This window comes from Rissa tridactyla, chromosome 7 (assembly GCF_028500815.1).
Source record: "Rissa tridactyla isolate bRisTri1 chromosome 7, bRisTri1.patW.cur.20221130, whole genome shotgun sequence".
In the NCBI taxonomy this organism is placed as follows: Eukaryota; Metazoa; Chordata; class Aves; order Charadriiformes; family Laridae; genus Rissa; species Rissa tridactyla.
Genome location: NC_071472.1, coordinates 13738934 through 13761188, shown reverse-complemented (window position 1 = coordinate 13761188; position 22255 = coordinate 13738934). Strand labels below are relative to the sequence as shown.

At 46.7% G+C, this 22255-nt stretch overlaps 1 long non-coding RNA gene across 8 annotated transcripts in view; it reads right to left on the bottom strand.

Annotated features, from left to right (window-relative positions):
• The window catches only part of LOC128912747 (uncharacterized), an 81562-nt gene that overhangs the window by 20678 nt on the left and 38629 nt on the right, over nucleotides 1-22255 (bottom strand). For 7 of the 8 annotated variants that reach the window (XR_008467752.1, XR_008467748.1, XR_008467747.1 and 4 more), the window contains one exon: nucleotides 538-4096. This is a non-coding gene — a long non-coding RNA (uncharacterized LOC128912747). The remainder of the gene's footprint in view (nucleotides 1-537; nucleotides 4097-22255) is intronic. The other variant, XR_008467751.1, reaches the window with a different exon arrangement.

Here is a 22255-nt window from a genome sequence, read left to right as displayed (position 1 = left end):
TGAGTAAAACTGGTGAGTTTTAAGTGGCCACCGCAGCATTTCCAACTGCCTCTGTGCCACTAGTGGTGGTTTTCTTTTTCTTTCCTTCAAAGTGTTGGTGTGAATTTGGTGACTGAGAGGTGGAGAGGACTGTGTCATCCCATCTTTTCCTAAGGGATGCCCCTCCCAAGAACAGGCCATATGATAAGGAGAGAGGAAAGGGACCTGCTTTCTCCCTGGGGTGAGCTGTGACAGGACACCTCTGTGCTCTGGAGGGAGGGACACTGTGACACAAGGCTGGCACCTCTACCACGGGAGGTGGTAATGCCTGAACACCTCACAAAAGCCCCAGAGAGAAAAGGGGGTCACAGACTACCTCCTCTGCCCAGACCTGCATGAGTGGCTGTCCCAGCTGTCCCCATGGCTGTAGGGACTGCTTGGCCACAGCGAGCTCGGTCCCAGCTGCACGTTTCACCAAGGAACCGCCTGTAGTGCAGCCCCCAGCTAAGCCTGGGCAGGAGAAAGTGACCAAAAGGCAAGGTCATTCCCAGGTCCCACCTGCCATCTGTTCTGGGAGTCACTTCTGCTGTCCCAGGAGGTGACCTAGTTTCAGGGACCAGGTCCTGTAGGTGTCACCCTGCATACCCCACTGCATCCTCCTGTCCCTGGGACCAGCACACCTGTGCTGCTGTGACCCAGGGCCTCGTGGTGGGGGCCATGCGGAGAGTCCAAGATGACCCAGAAAATCCTTCAAGCGATGAGCTGAGAAGGCAAGTTATCTGTGAGTGAAAAATAAATAAATAAATAAAATACTGCCTTAGATCTGCATCACCAAACTGTTAAGACATGGCTCCGGAGGTCCCCAGCTTGCTGCATCCCTAATGTAGGACTAGATGTGCTTGTGCGTGTCTGCCTGGTGGTCTGACTCGTCATGATGAGCCTCCTGCACTGGAGATGACACCTTGTCCCTCCATGCTGGCACTCCCATGAGAAATTTTTTAGCTCTTCCTCATTGGTGTTTGAGCTCTGTGTCCTGACCACTGGCGATGGCCAGAGCTGGAAACCTCCATGGGTGCAGCAGCCTCGTCCCTCCGGGGATGCCCATCTGGTGCCTGACCCCCATCCCAATGCGCAATGAGGAGGGTCCCCTCTGTGTGGGTTGTACGAGGCTGGTGCCTTCAGCAGCTGTTAAAACTGCCCCGTCTTGCCAAAACAGGGAGCACAGCTCCCTCCTTGCCCTCCTCGGTGAGTAAACCAGCAGCAAGGCCACAAGGGCTTGTGCTACACCACCGTATGGTGGCTGTGGCTGTGAGGAGCACCCGGTTCCAACACTGTCCCTGCCGCAGATGTCAGGGCATATGTTCCTGTTTTCCCATCTACTAAAATCAGTTCCTTTTTGTGGCCTTTGGAGACATTTGCCGGCGGAAAGGCTGCCTTCGAACAGATTTCTGCCTAGGTTTGACTTCATTAATCAAATCATTTCTTGACACAAAACACCGAGGACTTGCTGGAGGTGTGAGGCTGGAGAGCGGGGCTGTGCTGAGCTGCTCCAAGGGGCTGCCCAGATGCGCTCCCACAGACATGCAGCTTCAAGGAAGCTGTTGAGGTTCCAGCTTGATCTGCAGAGCTTAAAACATTAACAGGTAAGTTCGGAGCAACAACTTCTCCTGCCAGCCCTGTTTCCCCCACTATTGCTGTAGTGCCAGTGGGGCTGCAGTGATGAACCCAGCCCTGACTGATTGGTTTCCCCCATCTCTGCAGACAGGGTCACCCCAGAAAAGCACGGGTCTGGGGCAGAACTTGGTGGAAACCCAGGCACATGCCAACACACCCACCCCAAGTACCCCCGGCCCCTTTCATCTCTCAGCGGGGCTGAAACAACCTAAACCCAGCCCAAAGAGCTTGCTCCCTGTGACTCATGAAGGTTGGGGCACAACCAGGAGCTTTCCTGCATTTCAGGCTTTTGCATAAGCCGCAAAATATTCTGGAGACAGACCAGAGTTTCATTTTCTGACTGGACCAGGCCTCTGATTTAATATTTTCTAGGTTTTCTGCCTCTACAAAGCACAGAGCATCAGACTAAACAGAGACACAGACTGAGTAGAGAAGAGGCTTTCAGGGGCTAATAGCTTTGCTACTCCTCAGTTAGAACAGGCGGGCTGCTGAGAAGACTTTCTGCTGAGCTTTCCATCAAGAGAGATGAGGAACTCCTCGTGGGTAGAAAGAGCTCTAGAAACAGCTCTCATACCGGTACCAGTATCAGCTGGTGTTACTATCCACAAGACAACTAGCTTTATGCCAAGAAAAAAGAGCAATATCACAACTCAAGGTCCAAAAAAGGTGAATGAGCTATAGAGACACTATATGGGCTTCCTCCACAAGAGTGGGTGTTCGCCTGGAGTTGTTCAGGAGACAAGCCCTACTGTTCAGCCACAGGAGTAACCAACCAGCCAATTGTCCTGATGCGTCTGAGGGATGGGATGGAAGAAAGCCTGGTCATTAAATCTGTGTGCAGGGGAGGGCTGTAAGAGCCTTTCCTCCCCCCTCCTCTCTGGCCAAACAGTTTTGGCATTTTTTCAGCTTTTGAGTAGATGAAGACAAGTCCAAATGCTCAGCAGTGCTGCTCCTTAATGCTTGATTGCCTAAAAGACAACTGCCACGTTCCTCAAGTTTCTGAGCAGCTTGACTTTTTGGGGGGTTTCGTTTTTTTGGTTTTTTTTTTTTTTTAAACCTTCAAAGCTCCTGCAGGATTAGGGCTCGGTTTAACCTTTGGCAGAACTGACAGATGCTTTAGGAGCTGGAAAGATTTTAGGGCTCTTTGTGCTCGGCCTCCCAGCAGAGGCCAGGACCTTTGTGCTGCTGCCACCTTCCAGCCAGAGGAGAGGTACTGGGGGTGCTCTCTAGCGGCAGCCTGCAGAAAGAGGAGAGGAACAGCGTTGCAGATGTTACTCACAACATCTGGAGCAGCCAAGATAAAGCACAGCTGGGGCGGCAGGCAAGCTTTTGGGGGGGAAACCAGCAAACAGGAGCTAGGGGAGTGGCAGCCCACAGACTGGTATGAATATCCTCCAGCCGGGTTGCTCTTGACTAAAAGGCATAGGATTTTCCATTAGTTGTCCAAAGGAATTGGTGATATCTGTTCAACGCACTGATTTTTTGCTGATGCTTGCAAAAGGAATGCTCTGGGTGCCCATATTGCGATACCTGAGCAGCTCCACACCTTCTTTCTTTTGTTTTCTCTTCTTTTTTTTTTTTTTTTTTTTTTAATCCTGACAAAACCCTTTTGAAATTAGGGGTTATTAGCCCCATTTTAGCGATGGGAAACAGAGAGGGCTAACTCTAAAGGTGTTTTAGCACCGGCATAGAGAAAGTTATTCAGCATCAGTGGAAAAGGTGCATGGAGCACACCTCTGCATTTTAAGAAGTTAACTTCAAAATCTGGATCAGAGCATGGAGAAAGTTCATTTTAAAAGGTGTATTTGTAACTTTTTCGTCTTTACTTTTTCAGGTTCTGAATTATAAAGATTTGTAATTAAACAGACTGTTGAAATTCTACCACTATCTAACAGGGAAGCAATCTGACAAGTTGGGGGGAGAAAGGCTTGTGAGAAAATGAAATTTAAAAAAATAAATAAATCCGTGAACATTTTCCACTTCATAGCTACGAATACTTTTGGCCTTTTCTCAGAGGAAAATAATAACCCCACGCTATTCCCAAATTATCACTTTTATCACCCTGAAAATCATGGGGTTTATCTATTTGACTGAAAACTACAGGACTGCACTTTGCGGGAGAAGTAGGTCGGATTCCAGCCTCTAGACCAGCAGCTGCGCCCCTTTGGAGGCCATGCATGGAGAAAAGGGGTTAGGGTGGGCTTTCCCTCTCAGGATGAACCGACCACTGCACCCCCGGGTCCCAGGTGAATTCCCAGGGCAGCGTCCAGCCATTTGAGGATTCCGAGGGTGCCATGGACCTCTCCTTACCTCCAGCCTTCCTCAGCACCACCAAACTGCTGCCGGCATCAAAAGCTGCCACAGGGCCACGAAGAAACTCAGTTGTTGGGAGGAAGAGTTGGGCTTTTCCTTCCAGCTCTATCAGAGCTGAAACTTTTTTGTCCTGGTGCAGAACAAAAATACGCAGCTTTATTCACAAATCCTTAAACCCCTTGTGGTGACCATGTAAACCTAAACCTAATCCTTATTCCAGGGAGGAAAATGCCCCCGGCCCAGCGCCCATCAGTCCCACTTTGGGATGCGCGGAGCAACAGCAGGTGGAGCTGCGAGATCAGGAGTGAGGGCTGGAGGTGCCTGGTCCAGCTCCTCGCTGCCCGGGGGGAAAAGAAACATGTGGTTTTGAAGGGGAGCTGGAAAGTGTCAGCTCAATGTGGCCTTTTGAAGCTCCCCCTTCCCTGACACAAATTAAGAAAAGGAAATGTTTGTTTCGAATCCAGGAGGAAAGGCTGGGAGGGGGCAGAGCCTGCTGGTTTTTGCAGAGAAGACGGATGCTCCGAGGCTGGGACATGGTGTTCAGCTCCTGGCCCCGCTGCCACCACAGGCTTCGTGTGCAGCCTTGCCCACGTCACTGAGGGAGACACCTGAAATGGCCTTTCACCATTTCCCAGGGAACTTGGGCAATTGCCAAGCAAACGGACTCCGGAGTGTCCCTCAGGCCCTGTCCCCCTCCTTCCCCTGGCAGCCCCCCAAGATACCCTCCACCCTAAAGCCTCCTGCAAAAGCTTCCAGTGGTAGCTAGTATTCTCCTGCTCATAGCCAAAAGGCAGAGCCACAGCTTACCAAGGGCTTTTCAGTATTCCCAGGGTCACCTCCCGGGGCAAAGCTGGCGTTTACCAGCCCGGAGTCACAGGAGCACAGGGCTCTGGTGTTGGCCCCAGCGGCCCCAAAGGTGGTGCATTACACCTTTAGGTAGGTTATAAAACTCCCTTATGAAGTCAGTGATTACAATTTATGTAAGTTTTATGGACACAGAGTGTTCTTTGATGGTGTTCGGGTCATGGGAAGGAATAAGGAGAGAGAGGGACTGATGCAAGGGTGCCCACACCAGCGAGGCCAGACTGACCCTGCGACAGGTGAGGGGTTCATCCATCTCCCTGCCAAATGCTCAGTGTACCAGTGGCCCAGGATGTGAGAGATTTTATAGAAGAAATAAAGCAGTAACTTCAGTGTAACAAGCTCACACACAGCCCTCCTTAGCTTAATTTTTAACTGTGAGGGTGACAATCAAACCAGCAGAACAACTTCCACAGGGAGCGGGTGGATTTGTCATCCTCAACAGCTCAGATCTACGTCCTCCTGTGGGGTTTATCTCAGGGGTGACGAGCTCACCTTCTGGGGCAAGCCTTGCATCTGACACCAGCGTACGCAAGAGAGTTTTAAAAGAAACACATTTAAAGATAAAGTATATTCATGCTGTTAAATTCAACTTGTTGCTTCTGCAATAACTGCAATGCAGTTACATGTACGCTATGCTGAGCTATTATACCATCCTAAGAGCCTGCACCAGTGTTCGGCGCAGGACTGGATCCCACGCTGAACTATCGGCAGCCCTTACAGACCCTGACAAGTTTGGATAAAGCTGTTTTGCAGGCGAGGTCCAGATTAATCCCAATTAACATCTCATTTATGGACTCAGGGCAGCCGAAACAGGAGGAGTTTTTGGCTCAGGGCACATGGGAGCCACCATATGACTGCAATGGCTCCTCCTCGCTTTCACATCTCTGGAGTGCTTCTGCCACATGGTAACAGTAGGGAATGAGCTATTTGCTCCACAAGCGTAACCACAGGCTAACATTGCACGAAACACGTAGGAATAAAAATAAAAGCATGTTCTAACCATGTTGCAGCTATTGTTCTTCGGCAGGATTTTCATCTCACGGCAATTTTTGAGGGAGTTGAAGTCTTTGTGGTTTCTTGCATTTGGGGGGAAGAAAAGAAAAGATCAAAGTACAACACCCTCTGAGATCTGGCCTGGGCGACACTGTCCCCAGATCACTCGGTGGCATGCGACGCTGTAGCCTGCAAAACAGGCTTTAGCAAGGCAAGATGCATGAGCGGCTCAGTACTGGCTGCCCCGCCATGGGACTCAGCACAGGACGAGGCGGGTAGTGGCAGCTGAGCCCCCCACAGCACGGTGGATGGGGCAGCACTGTCCTGGGCAAGGCCAGAACACTGTCCTACAAAGCCTATTCTTCAAGACTTCTCCATGAAGGACTGCACGGTGACCAAGGAGCCTCTCAGCCTTGCAAGGGAGGTAAGGACATCGCACGGGGTCAGCAGAGGAGCTGTGTGCCATGAGCTACTCCCAGCAAACCCACCTGTCCACCCAGCTGCTTGTGCTACAAACCTCACAAACCCTGCAAGGCCCCGAGAAACCTAACCTAAGATCAAAGTGAGCAGGCAGTCAGAGCAGAGACCTCCTGAGGTCCTTCCAGCCCAGTTTATTCCATGATGCTACCTTTTTGCACCATGGGAGGTTATCCTGGGCCACCTCCATGTCTTCCTGTGCGCCTCCCACAGAGGCTAAACCACCCTGTGCTCCAAGCCCTGATGCAGAGGCTCTGCAGCCAGATTTCTCACGGTATTCAGCTTATCCCTTCTGCCGACCCAGGTGGTACAGATCATCGCCTGAGCTGTCAGAGGACCTAGAAGAGCCATCACAGCTGACTCAAGCCCAGCTTTCCCATGATTTCTTCTCCCATTTGTGCCAACACCAGCAGAAAAAACCCACATCTACCACCAGCGTTTTGCTAGAATTGACCAAGCTGACGCAGAAAGCCCAAGACTTAGCTCCTAAACCCCTGTTAAGTTTGCAAGGCTGAAGCCTGAGGGAATAGACGTTGAAACCCTTCACACTGCAGCCTCAAGAGGCAAAGCAGAACTTTGAGCCTGGGAACTTTGATCGCTTTGGTAAATAACGAGGCAGGAATTGGGAGACTGGAGAAAGACTCCCCTGACATCCTGGTCTGCCCATAAAACGAAGAATAGGCCTTACGTTTAATAACTTTGCATGTTTTATGACATTATTGTCTGTAAACCTTCTTAGTTTCCTTAGTAATCAGAAAACCAGCTCCTTTAATAGAAAACACGGTGTACTCTCCATGAGCGAGTACAAGAGTGGAGAACGAAAATTGGTCTCCTATGCAAATAGTTCAATTATAATCAAAAGCAAACACTGAAAAAGGTCAGGTTCCCAAAAGGATGTATGTTTACATTATAAATAAGGAACTTGGAAACAGGAACAATATGACAGTTTTACAACTTGGGAGCTGTGACTTGCTAAGGTAAATAGCAGTTTCACGAGGGGACCTGAGGTGCAGCAAACTCTCGGTGATGGCTCTATGGGGTTTTTTTGGTGGGAAAACTGGAAAAAGGCTTATTCCTTCTTACAAAACCATGAGGCTGACCCCAGATAAGTGGACAGGGTTTCCTATTTGGTGTTTGGCCTGGGTGTTTGCTTAGTTGACCAGAAATCAGTGCAAACAGCTCTGAAGAAAGCAGAATGTGTCACTTAAACTGTTCGCTGAAGATAAAATAGTATCTAAGGGTCCAAATCCTTAGGGATGAGGAGAAATCAGTTCCTTGTAATTATTTTTTAACTCCTTTTTTTCCCAGTCATGGATTGTTAGTGCGGTCTAGCTTTAAGGCATTGGAGGTTCTTTTGGAATAACAAAATCAAAACCACTGAATATTTTACTATTTATAAGTAATCTGTTACTGGCAAGTAATGGAGTCCTACTATAGCTTTGAATTAATGTATAACTAAATGGCTAGCCTAGCACTGTTGTGTTGGTTTACATCCGGGAAGGCTTTAGGCAAAAGCAGGGCCTGATGTGGATGGTTGAGTAATACAATATAAAGAAAGAGAGCCTAACACGGGAAGGAAAACAAGCCCAGTATAGGAAATTATAAATATAAGGCAGGAAACATATAAGGAAATATCAGAAAGCTTGATCTAAGGGAAGACAAACATTTCCCTTTGTCACCTCCCAGGAGGTGCCTCAAGTTTTTGGGGCTCCAGGCTGAGCCCACAATGCACCTCCCAACTCCCACCTGTGGGAAGAGATCAAGGCTAGAGATGATCTACCATGAACACCATCCAGGTATGAAACTTTCAGCTCAAGAAATGTTAAAATGAGGCCGAGAGTGCCCAGCAATGAGCCATGGCTTCTACTGCACTCTGAACACGAGGGTGGCACTTTCCTTGTAGCCATCTGTGCTTACTCTAACAGACCCACTTGGAAAGGATGCTCCTGGACAGCCCTCAAAAAAACCCACACAACTGTTGGAGAGATCTTTCAGGAATTCCTTGCCTTCTCCATTTTAACTTGGAAAATTGGAAGCTCAAAACCTCAGTTTTGAGTACCTCAAGTACCTTGAGGCTTACAATTAACAATTTCAGAAAAAAAAGGCATTCAGTTACACATTCAATAGAGTAATAAGTCACATCCATACAGTTTTGGTAAAGTTCATTTTGAGACTGGGCATATGCCTACACTCCAGCCACATACTGACTGCTGAAGGCCAGGCAGCAATCTCCCTCATTTTCAAGGTGCAGAACAGTTTCAGCTCCAGATGAGATGGCAAGCATACTTGAGGGGAAAAAAAATCTACCTTTATAATAAGACAATCCCAAAACCAGCACACCAGATTCCCCAAACCTCTGTTGTATGAGAGCTCCCAGCTCCCCTCTGGAGTTGCACTGAGCTTCAGCAAAGGTTCAGCAGAACTTAGCTTGGGTTTTCCCTAGTTATAAAATAAAATTTTGTATTGGTCTCAAAATAATGGATAATTTTTCTATGAGAACACAATCAAAGCTATTGAATGCAGGATTTCACCACTTTATTTGCCTTTCTACAACAGCCAAAATTTGGATCACTTTTGTGTCTGCAGCTGAGGACCTCAGCGACTTGCCTAGCAAAGATAACTGTAAAACCCAAATAAATAAATTGTTGGACTTGTCAAAATTGATGAGATGTAATTGAAAAGGCAAAAACCTCGAATATTGTTAACTCCAAACCACTCTTGATCATTAGTTAGTGACCACTTCCCACAGAAAGAGCATCATGCCAGCAAAATCAGAAAAAAGGGGAGATGCACCTTTGCGTTTTGAGAGATGTTAACAAGAGTTCGTTACACACAGGTCAAGAAAGCAGCCCTTTGATCTGAATAAGACCTTCAACAAGCAAAGGTGGAATGAGCTGCAGCTGCAGATGCTAACAGGATAGCGCTTATCCTTTCCAGGGCAGGGAGGAGGACAGAAATTATTCTGAAAATCACTGCAAACCTCTAAAAGAGATCTAAGAGTCTCTGAGCTTACAGTGCAAGAGGAGAATTGACCACCATTACCAAAGAGAAGTTGTAGCTGTGATGCTTTGTCCTGAGGAAGGCAGATGGAGCTGCTGCCGCCCTCCTACTGGCCTGACTTCCATGGGCACCAGGAACTGTGCACCAAAATATCTCCCAGGGAACACTGAGATGACCTGCCCAACATGCCCGTGTCCACCAGGTGGTAGGTTGACAGCTCTTGATGTGGCGATATACTTTGCAAAGCATAACACATGAGCATTACAGATGATTAATTTTATCAGTGTATTTTCAAAGTGTTTTATATCAAAGTATTCTCCAAGCACCTTCGCAACCATTTTAAAGACGTAAAAACTGAGAAACGGGTAAACCAAGAACCTTCACTTCACTTCTGATATACCAAGTCAGATATATTAACCGATTTTAGTGTTTCTTTGAGAAAAACTGTCATACAAATGGATATAACCAGTATCAAGTGACAGAAGGAGCCCATGTAAATTGGTGCCTCTAACTCCTGAATCAATTGCCCTACCCCCAATTAATCAGGACAATCCATTTTTTTCAGATTTCCAGTTCACTAAAATCACATCAATTATTGCAAACTGTCGTGAGCGCTCCCAAAGCTGACCATAATTTCCATTTCCAAACAAGTGCAACAAGACCTAATGTGCCTCTTGCCTAAGACCAAGCTTCTGCTAGCGTTGTTCTTTTACCCGCCCTAAACAGTCAGGGTATTTTAGGCTTGGAGAGGAGTTTGGCCCAGATCCATCTCTGCTTCCAAATGTATGTCCAGCTTGTAGCTTGGAGTGACTGCAAAGGTAAAAGGACACCAAAAGCCATATGTCAGCGAGGCTCAGCGCCTGCCTCCTCTGCCGTTATCGCACGTGCCGCTGAGATTTCGGCTCTGCCATCAGCTGCCTCTGGCACATCAGATCAAACTGCTTCTTTGCCCAGACGCAAATGTCAGGAAGGGAGGGAGCACGCACAGGCCAAATCTGATTTATTGTAAATGTGGGGTGGTGGGAGGGACCTGTGAATACATGGAAACCCAAGCTCTGAAAATACCCAGAGGAAGAAAAAGGACGGCTCGAAGGGCTGAGTAATAGCCCTAAGAGGCTAAGGAGAACAAACAGTCAGACAGACATGAACAACCCTGCTCCAGACGAAAGAGGGATAAGGGAAAGAGGGATTTTGCTTCCAGGAGGAATAAATTCAAAGTGAGATTCAGCGAGAACTGTGGAGCAGAATCTAGGTGACAGCAGTTGTTTACTATATGCTTGTATAGACTTCAGCAGGACTCTGTTTTCTTCTTCTCCTCCCCTTCTACAGGTTACCTAACGTCGCTGTGCAGCATTTATCAGCTGCAATCCCAGATCCCTAGAGGTGACTGCACACCAGCAGGGTGAATGTGTGCACACAGCACATTAAATATATACCTCTCCCAAAACAGTCTCTTTCTATACATTAACTGCTGATGCAGGCTGGCTGCAGAACGTAGACATCTGTGTAACACTCAGGGCTGGTGCTGCACAGCCATTTTAGAAGCTTGAGTGAAGAAAAGCACAGATGTTTTCCAAAATCCTGCAGGACATTTTCCCTGTTACCAACAGCTGGGCAGGCTTTTGCATGGTAACATCACAGCAGACAGTAACGCAGAAGAAAAGGAAAAGTTGGGGCCTGAGCTGAGCTGCCAGCATTCCAGCCAGAAATGTTATTTCAATAAGGAGCACAAATGCAGATGCTATTTCTGGGCAGAGCAGAATGCCTCCCCACCAATTTTTCATAGGCTTCTTGAGTTTTCTACCATCTCTCTCATAATAAATGAAGTTATTTGTTCACGTGATCTTTTGCTACTGTCGCAATAGTCAGGAGAAAAAGGAATTGCAAGTTTCGGTGCCTCTCACACCCAGGTCTCCCCGTCTGACTGCAGTCACTTGGTCTCCACGTGTAGTGGAAGGTCCGTAGCTCACGGTGGGCTCTCCACCAGCCAGAGCGGTGGAGGTGCTGGAGTCAGGATCTGACTGGGAAGCCCAGGACCTGCTGCCCACGCATTGTAGTCGCAGGTGCTCACAAGCAGCAAAGCTATTCTGCAAACGCTAATGTTTTCACACACTCTGCCTCTCTCCATTGCACAGGCAAAAGCTTGCCAAGATCAACATGTTTCCTGAAACGAACCAAACCTGAAAAAACTTCCCTCCAGCCACACGATATCAGCAGAACCAAAGTGACCCCTCTCGACCAGGTCTTCAGTGTTCAGGGGAATGCGCAATGTTTTGCCACATCGTTTGAACAAGTTTGTTTCAAGAGGTGTGCGGAGGAGGGAGGGACAGTCGGGCTAATGGGCTTAGCTCGTTCCATGCAGAGGTGTAATTAGAGTGAAAACCAATGTATATCTCTCTGCAGTTGTACTCATGGGAAAAAAAAATAACAGGAGGAAGAAATGTACTTTGAGTGGTGTAAACCTGTATTGTCACATCACCACAGCTGCTTTCCACCGGAGAAAAAAAACATCATAGCAAGTCAGTGTGGACAAAAGCTTTTTGGTTTTGTTTTTTTTTGTAATTAAGCCTGTCCTGCAAACAGACAACAAAAAAACAGAGATTGACCGGATTTGTGGGAGAGAAACATAGGGAACCCAAAGCTACACAGTGCCCTTGGGCATCGCTCTCTCTCTTTCTGGGCTTTTCTTTCCTCTTCTCCCTCAACTGCTCTCAGTCAAGCCTTATATACAGCATCTTAATGCAAATATTCACGTTGTTAGTCTATATATTGTGCTAGAACCTAGAAGTCCTGCATCACAGGCAGTGTCCTCCCTGGGACCGGTGCTGTGGAAATGTGGAAAGCACAAACTAGTTCCTGACCACTTTTGAAGTAAAATCTATCCAACATGAAAAGTTTTGGAGGGCCACCCCAGTACCTGCAGAGAACAGTTGGAAATAACCTGTATTCCTTATCTCTAATCCGTGAGATCCATAGCCAGAGCGTATAGGTCCAGCCAGCAGAGCTGCTTTTCTGGCCACGCCACGTCTCTCTGAGATTTGGTCCACTGTCCAAAGTGCTTCTACTCTCTGTTTTAATTGAAGAAAATGCAAAGAGCGCCCCAGGCTCCGTTTGTACCAACCTGCAAAGCAATTTAGTTATAGTTTAACTCCTGCTTGAAAAGGAGGTCAAGAGGTGAAGCCTACGAGCCAAGGAGAAGTCCTCCAGCAGGCTGGTTACTGGGTGCACCACGTAAAATCAGCTACGCCATCTCTAAGCATAACCTTATGATTCATCACGTGCAGAAGCCTTTGGAAATTGTTGAGGGTAACTATTGTTCCTGGAAATACCAGATAAATTGGGTAAAAATGTGAAGACTTTCGTTGTATTCATTACATGCTTTCTCCCACAAGACGTGGTACTGGGGAGCCCAAATTTTGCCCCAAAAGACGCTGAACTGCCAGGCCAAAGCTTGCAAGAATCTGTATGCCCTCAGCTCAAAGGCACCACATGTTTTCACTCTGCCAGGGCTTCTGGGACTCTAAAAAGCTTCTCAGGCATCCGAGATACAACATTACAGGCTGTGACATCCCTCTCCCTGTTCTCTACAGGCAGAGAAAGTGCTGTTGCTTCACACAGGTCCCAGAATGTGTTATTCACCTTGAAATGCACAGAAGACATCAGACAAGTGAGAGCTTTAGCAGTGAGTCACCTGCTGTTGCAAATCTTGTCTCATTAAAGGGGAAAGGCACCACGAGTGACATTTCCTAAAGCAGGGGACTGCCCAGAGAAAAGCACGGTACCCACTACAATGCAAGTGACCTGGGTAAAAGTGGCACAGGCACATGTGGTGGTACTTCTGCAGGATGCCTTCCAGCAAGGGACATGTGCTGTCCTCATCCAGCTACAGCTAACAACAGGGCATCGAAATTCCTGAAGTTGTGAGGGTCGAGGCTTCATTTTTTATCTGATCTCACGCTCCTCTCACCTTGGTATCTCAGCACAATCTCAAGCTTTTCTAAGCAAACATTTCCACAGAGCAGCAATGGCATGTGCTAACTCTTTCCACTTGCCCTTTGTAATTCCCAGGGTTGCAGGCGATTCCCCATTCAGCAAGGCTGAGGAGGCCTTGCCCCAGAGCCGAGGGAAGGCTCCTCAGAGGGTATGACCAAGCCAAACGTGTTTTTCTCTCTCCTTTTCCCCGCGGTGATGGTTCTGCCCTGCCCTTTCCTTCCCTCAGCCCAGTTAGACAAGTCAGACAGTCTCCAGCCTGACCTTGCTCTGCCTCCCTTCCCACCTGCATATTACCTTCCAGCATTTACAATGGCACAACAAAAATGCAAGTCTCCAGAAAAAGTGTGTGCCCAACCCACACCTGCCCATGGATCCTTCTCAGATCCTGTTTTCAGAGTTGGATGTAGATATCTCAGTAGGCTTACAGCATTCGTGTGGCCTTCACCCATGTTATTGCAGAGTGAGTCTACAATCCATGGAAAATAATGGGAATTTGACATTCATATCTGGATGGCTTACAAGATACTTTTACATCTCTGAAGAGCTATTGAGCTTGGGAAGTAATTGTCAATCTAACTTGCATGTAACTGGAAGATTTCTCCATCCATCCTTCTCTGAACATCCGGGCAGATCTTCAGCTGGTGTAAATCAGTGTAGCTGCACTCAGTTACTCCAGCTGAGAATCTGGCACATATGTCTTATAGCTCTTCCATTATTAAAAACACATATCCTCTTTTTATGTGAGCTCAAATATTTATATTATGTTCTTTGGATAATTTTACTTTTTTTGGTGCAGATTGGTCTCCTCCAAAGAGATGGGTGTAAGTAAAACTGTTGCAGCCCTTGAGCTTTACACAGTCCCCGGTTTCTGTGTTTCTTCTGTTTGTTGTTTGCATCGTTGTTTCAACGATGTGAAGGGTACATGAAAAAAATCCATGTATGGGAAAGGAACTGATGGAGGACCAAAAGCTGTTTACAGATGAAATGCAAAGTACTTAACGGGGTTAATGCCAGCAGAGCCAAATAAGGCCAGTTGAGTTACATGGGTGCCACTCTAGAGTTGAAAAGCAGACTTTGCACATTTCTGAATCTTCTATGCCAGGTCACTACATTGGAATATATCCATTACCATCGAGATAACGGACCCATGCTCATTTACATCAGAGGACGAACTGGTCACTTATCTATATATGGAAATGTATTCATCTCCCTGAGATTACCCCACAAATTTGTCTTTAGTCTTAGGCCACGTGAAATTGAATTTAAAAGCTCTTTGTCACCGTAACACCCCAGTTCCTCTAAGGATAAGACCCAAGCTCCAATGGTCTTCTGCAGCATCCCTGCCCCTGTAGCCATGAGGGAGTCTGGGGAATCTTTTTTCCCCAGCTCTGAACTTCTGCATTAGAAGATTTTTTTGTCCTGACTTTCACTGCTTTTTACATTATTTGATGGCCATCCCTTGAGTACTAGGGCAGACTTGTTTGATGGCTTCTGAATCTTGACTGCAGTTCATCACTGTTTTTCACAATGGTTGCTGAAACAGCTCCATGTTAACTACTACATAAATCTCCAAACGCAGACAGTTTGGAATCCTCTGCTGTGTGACTATAGAGTTTTTCCTTCCCATCAGTCACACTAGAAAAGTTATTAAAACCAGTGTTTTTAATAAAGCCCAGAAAGTTATGTATTTCCTGTACATGCCTGGCTAGAAAAAGAGGCTCCTTTTCAAAAGTGCCATATGCAAAGCTTATATCATCTGCCAAGGAAACTATACCTGTACTCAAAGCAGCAGGAGTGAGTGAACTAAAAGAAGAACCTGTACATATTTCCTTTACCAACCACCCTCCAGCTGGTGCAGAAAAATTACTAGGAATGAGATTTCTACGCATTTTTAAATCCCACAGGATTCCTCTGTCAGCACGAGGAAAATCCTATTGCAAAAATCCTCTCCATCTTGTCTTGTCTGCCTACAGAATGAGCTGGCTACAAAACGTGGTTTACTTGGTCTGTCGCAACATCTGGAAGTCATATTGACACATCCAAGCAAATGAGTCGGAGACCAGCGAGTTATGTAAAGAATGAACACGTCTGGCCGACCCTTTCCCAGACACCGCATTATCAGGAGGGGAGATAAATGGAGCCCAACGGGGAAACGCAGGTGCAAGGAAAGGGTGACAGTGGTACACTCACCTTCATCACATCAAAGGTCCTGCCTTTAATTTGTGTTCAGAAGGACAGCTGAAAGTTCATACTAATCAATACACACGTTCCCCTGCAGGAGGTTAAGGGAGATATATAGAAATGCTGTTATAAACAATTAGTGGGGTAATAACTCCTAAGCTTTTTTTTTTTTTAGCTCATCAGCTGAGATAAAGAATGGTCCGCTCTATAGGGAAACTTTACTACCCTAGTAGTCATGGCTGCACCAAAGTTGCTGGTGACAGCAGCATGCCTTGCAAATAAAGCTCTGTTTGTAAATGGGATTTCTTCCATAGCGGCTACTGACTGGCAGAATTTCCATATTTTCATGCTGCCTCTTTTCCCAGCTCAGCATCACACTGCAAACGGAGATGCTCCAACTTGAATGGTCTGGCACCAGCATGAACTGCTTGTTATCAGCAGTTGTCACTTGGTGTTGTCAATTTTACATCTTTTAGGTCACCAAAGGAGTGTTGCCGGGCTTGTCCTATTGTCTGCCTTTGGAGGCCACCAGAGCAGCGCTAATCACAGTTGCCAGGCCTGGGATGCTTGCATGCTCCAAAACATCATACAAATTCTGCCCTACCATCTGATGTGTGGTTTGATGCACAGATGGCATTGGTGAAATCTCTCTTGAATGCACCAAATATTTGTCAATAGCAAGTCCATGCCTCAGAGCCATCCAACAAATTGGAGTATGCTATTGCTTTGTTGACCTTTAATTCTTGGGGAGTTTAATGCCGCATTGTTCACAAACTCTGCATGATAACCACTGAAAGACATGCTAGGTCTCCTACTTCGGTTTTGCAGCTTTTCACTAACTGTGCCATTTGCCACTGCCCTGTCACCTATCAGTGTCTGAGTGACATCTCCAGGGGATGGGTGGCTGCTCCAGGGAAGGACAGCTAGCACAGTGTAGGCAGGAGACACTGATTCGGTTATGTATGTCACATCCCCACTGGCACAAGGGAAGTGCTGAAGACCTCAAGAGCTTCTGCAGAAGGTAGCAATATTGCTTAGAGTAAATAGGTTGCCAGGAAAGCAATTGCCTGTGGTTAGATAATACACAGAGTTATCACCTGGCAGAGGTCAAAACCTGCATCTACAACTGGAAGTCTGCCTGGCACCCTGTCTCCAAATCAGCCCCTCCAACAGAGCTAGTTGAAGATGTCCCTGCTCATTGCAGGGGTTGGACTACATGACCTTTAAAGGTCCCTTCCAACCCAAACCATTCTGTGATCTCATGGGAGGTAGTGCAGAGCCAAAATCTGAGACGACAGCCAGATTTAATATAAATTGCATCCACTGTGGTTCACTGTGCCTGTGCCCTGCTACCTGTCCTGCCTTATTCCAAAGAAGTCTCCCAGGAACATAAACTGCTCTGGTAGCATCAAACTGTCCCAGCTACTTCTTTCTTGGTGCAAGATGGGAAGGGGCCAGGACCTACATGGGGAAGCCATAAATTTTCCCCCAGGAAGGATCAGGTCACTAGAGCGAGCACCGGGTTGATTGTAGAGCCTCTGGCTAAACATAGTTTGGGGTTCAAGTTATTTATCAATGGCTTTTAGGGTATTGGAGATAAATCTGACTGAAATTATAACATGCAAATTTGGAATTAGGAACCAGCTCCTGCCCCTGAAATGCCGTCTCTGAATCAGAACCGAGAGCAGCATTCAGACAGGGGAGCAGCTGTCCCCCGTGCAGGCTTCCCTTGGAAAACACACAACGGCAAATCGATTGACTTACAGTGTAAAGGTATTTCCCCATACAGCTGCAGTCACAGAAAGGAAAGTACCTCATTCCTGGGGGTGTTACAGAGAGCTGATTGCTGTTCATGAAGAGCCCACAGGCACCAGCTGCTAAGACAGGAGGCGGGCAGGCAGCCTGGCTGCAGGGCCGACAAGCGGCACTGCCCCTCTGTACATTGACCGAACCCACGTTTGGCCAGGACCACTGTGTTATAGTAGGGAATAACTTAAATTTTTCATATCTGGAGGAAGCAAGGAAGTACTTTAAAGTCAGATCTGGGCCTCCAGTACATATCCCAAAATGCAAACTGCAGGAATTTCAAAGGCATCACTCCATGGCAGCTACCCATGTCTAGTTATTGCACTGGACTCAATTCAGGTCCCATTTCAGGAGCCCACTTAAAGGTGAACAGGGGCCAGAAATTCAACCGATACCCTGAAGATCAGAGATCAAAGAGCAAGCGCTGCATAAAATACAATAAATTCCTTCGGTCAGATGAGGAATGGGCTGGTCTTGATTTGACACAAACAGTTGTAGGGCTTTGTTGCAAACTACAACCATGCAGGTATTTCATTTGTTTTCACCCTTGGCTGTTATCATCTCTCCGGAGCTGGCTCAGGCAGAACCAGGTCAGTTGGTTCCAGTCTAACCTTTCAGGGGAGGGGAGGAAGGAGGGACCCCTTATTTGCACTGCTAAGCAAAGCCAATCTTTCTATCACCATCTGCCCTGCTCTTTTTCTAGATGGCTTTAAAAAAAAAAAAAAAAAAAAACAACAAAAAAGAGTTAGGAAGAAAAAAAAAACAAAACCAAAAACCATACCCCACCCAGCCTGCCTCCACTACATAGCTGCTCTAATCAAAGGTTAAAAATGAACTCAGGCCAATGAGATGGAAATAGAGAATAAACATGCAGAAGCATCTGAGATTTACTGCTCAGATAGGACTATTTTCCATAGGATTTGACTAAGAATTCCTGGCAGAGGAATGGAAGGCAAATCTCTCTCTGTCCTTTGAATGGAATGGGGATTTTCAGGTCTTTCTCTGGCTGAGTAAGTGCAGGCATGTGCAGCTTTCTGTGGATGTGAGAGATGTAAATACCATGTTCAGCAGTCAAAGGTTCAGCGTAAGCTTGCTGCTTTCAGAGGATCTGAGGTTTAAACAAAGCCCGTAAAGACAGCAGGAGCCTTCCTTGACTCAAATGCCTGATCCAAAAGCTCAGTGAAACAGCAGGTCATCTGAGCATGGAGGATTTGCTCATCCTGAGTTTGAGAGTATTCATTGAAATTTATTATGAAGTTTATGAAGAACATTGAAATAATTAGGGCCAAGAGGTGCAATTTTCCCTTCTTCTCCTTCATTTCAGCTGAACAACTCCAGGCCTTAACAAATTCCAGCTCTGCAGCCCAAAAACACAGGACATCTCTCTCAGTAGTCGTAAATGCGTATAGCTCTCAGTATATGCCAAACCTATTTTTATGCAGGAACTGTTGTCATTAGAGCAATAAGCCTTTCCCAGTCTGGGAATGCCACACATCCCTAATTGACATGTCACACAGTCAGGTCATCCTTAATTAAACCCTGTATAATTAACTGTGCTTCTCATGACACTCCAGGCACCTGAGCTGGTATCTCTGCAAGGTGTTGTTCTAAGAGACATGGATGTACCCGTCTGCTCCATGCTAGCTTAGGTACCCCCAAAAACCCTGTACAGCACAGACTGATCTTGCTCCCACACACCTCCGAAGAGGAGAGATGTCCCGTTGATTCAATCAGCCACATGGAGTACAACAGCCTTTACGTTTTCTAAGTTCACATGAATACATCAGTCAATTTATGCTAAAGTTGAGCAGAGGGACAAGAGGAGGATGGCTTTGGACTCAACATAAATTTTGTGTTAGAAGAAAAGTGCCTTTTTTTCCCCTGTGATGCCCACAAGGAGCAGCCCATAATATTGTCTGTGAGGACCTGTTGTCACTCTACTGACCTGTTTATTGAAGTCAATCTTACAAGCCTACTTGCCGTTTTATGACCTGTGTATGTGGACTCCCTCTCAGGAAATCCTGATCCCTAATTTCTGTCCACTGAATGGTGTCCCCAGAATAATTACTTCATATAATAGCCTGCCCCGCAGCAGGCACGGCACAAGTGCAGAGTATGAGACAAGTTCCGTTGAGCTAAACAGCCCCCACACCCCGAATAAACAAAGAGGGGAGTAGAGCCTGTCCATTGCCAGACACTGCTCTGTCCCCAGCTGGCAAATCATTCACTGCTGGCCTTCACTTAACCATATGTTCCAGCACTGACATCGCTTGAGGAGTATCGGCAGGGAGACGGCTTTCAGTGTACCTTCTTCCCCTAAAATACTGCTTCTTATGGTGGCTCCTGTGGAGGATGGGGATGGCAGGTACTGAGAGGGGGCTGCTGAGGGGGCAACATCCCTAGCTTGTGCACCAGGGATCGGTGCTGAGAATTCCCCGATTCTCTCGTTCCTCCTGGTTTTTGTATCTCTGCAAACAATACAGGTTACTTTGCTGTGCAGGGGGGACTGAGGAGAAACACTCCCTCCAGCGAAACCTGGGGACATGAAAGTCATGTTGCAGTGTAGAACTGTTTACCCCACAGGGTATGATAAAAAGTATCCGGTGTTGGAGGGAAAGCTGTAAAGAGCCAGGAAAACTGGCAAAAAAATGCCAAGGGAAGGCTCCACATTCTAAACTGACTGCATTCTCCTTGAAGCACGGAGACCCAAGCCCTCAACTGGTGTTAACTGGTTCGGTTACATCATCCATTTATCTAACCAAATTCAGTGTATTCCTTGGGACTGCATCGTGCTTGGCAATAGCCTCCTTGTTCTATATGTGCTCTCAGCTAGCACAACCCACGTTCGAAGGCTGAGATTTCCAGCCAGAGCATTGTTTGAAGTTTGGGGTTTGGAGGTGGCTCAGCAAGTGAAACATCCCACATGACTTCAGATCACAGCAGTGGTCAGAAGCAGAACTGTGCACGCTGGCTGTGCCTGAGGAAATCCAGAGCAAACAGAGCAAGCAAGCCAGACCTTGCTGAGATCAGCAAAGGGAGGCTATGGCTCAGTCTTTTACAGTGCACTTACTACGTGGCCATCTGGGTACATCAAGTAAAGAGAGGGCGGGAGAGAGAGACAGACTACTTGGATGCTTTTGCTTGAGCCATAAGAAATCTTTCACTGTGTTACCACCTTCCCTCAATGTATTAAAATTCTTAATATGGTTGGTCCTATCAAATTGCCTAATGGGGTGAAGAAACCTCCTAATTTCAAGACACAGTTGCATCACAGATTCACAGTGAGACCTTGAAGCTGTTTGAGGTCCTAATTCTTATCAGTACACCCAAATTCCTATTTAGGGACCTAAATATCATTGTGAAATTTAATCCAAATTAACTACCTATTTTCAGACCTACTGAGCCAAATACGGAACTAAATATCCCTTTGAGCCTACAAGCAGATGGCTCATCCTTTAATCACGGTGGATCCATCCAGCTTCAATGGGACATGCAGGAAAATCCAGGCAGCAGGTCTCATCTTCCCACACCTGGGATTCCTGCACAAAGAAATGTCCTCACCTGCAGAAAGCTCAGTTTGGATTTCCCCTGAAAGCATAATGCCGCCCAAGTGCCACACAAACTGAGCTGAGGAACAAGCCTGCTGCACCTCCTATGCCCATCTCCCAGTTAAGCAGACAGCAAATCCATCCAGCAATGCACCTGGCATTTTGCATTAAGCAAAGGTGGGGACAATGGCAGTAGTTTGCTTTTGCCCCCTCTTTGCACATGTGCCCTGCACACAAAGCTGCCTCCTCCCATCTCCATCAGGTGCTGAAGTTCATGGACTGAGTCCAGGCAAGGTTTGATTTGAGAGCAACCAAGATTCAACGCAATGGACATTTCAGGCCAACATTCACTTTCCATGACCCTTAGCAGGAACCATTCCTCTGCTCTCCTATAAGAGACAACTCTGACTCACTCCAAGGAGACATCAGCCTAATCCTGTTCCCTCTCTTCCTGAACACTAGCAGGTCCAGCAGCAGTTCACACCCTGGCTCAAAGCAGTGCCATTCTGGACCACGGTCACCCCTTCCAGTTTAACTCATGTAGATGTTGTGTCACCTCCAGCTCTTCTTGGTGATGCAGTTTCCTCACCTTTAGCTCCAGCTTCCTGGAAATGTCCTGCCTTTTTCCCCACCTTATTCCTAAATTACAGCGAACCAAGAACGTTTTCTTGTAGATAAAGAGCTAACCCAGATTCTGCACCTCCTACCCCAGAATTAGAAGTGTCAGCAAATGAAAAGCTGAACTAAGGAAGCAAGTACAAAATTCAGGAACTAGCTAATTACAAAAAGTTGCTAGAATGTTTTGACAGAATTTTGGAAATTGTTTTAAACACAAGAAAGCTAGAAGAACTTAATATCAATAAGCACAACCAAAGATTATTTAACACCAGAATGGACACAAGAGCTACAACACAAGCACCCGCCCTTCATTGATCCTGTTGGAATCCAGCTTCTGTTCAGGTCTGCGTCCTCAGGGACACCTTTGTGTTGCTCTGTAGCCTGTTTAGCCTGAAATCAGGAGCCTTTGTCCTTATCAGTCTGCTGTGCCCGATAATAACCTTCTTGCAGCACTGCTTTCTTTGTAACGTTTGTAACAGAAATTCAGTATTTAGTGGGCATTATGAAAAGAAATGTGAGTGAACAAAAAGATGCATGAAGCACTAAGGCTACAGGTCCTGTAAGGAAGCAATGACCTGAAGAATCTCTTTTTCAATTTTAATGTAGAGTAAATCTTTAAATTTGCATGAACACGTGAGTCCTCACATACACCACTCAGCAAAGTTTTTGGGAGACACGAGGGCAGGAAGAGCATCGACACACACTTCTGAGGTGTATCACCTTGTCTACAACAGCTACTCCATGTTCACCCCAAAACATCTATCTATCCATAATGTCTATCTCCTACTAAGATCGCATTTGGATAGCCA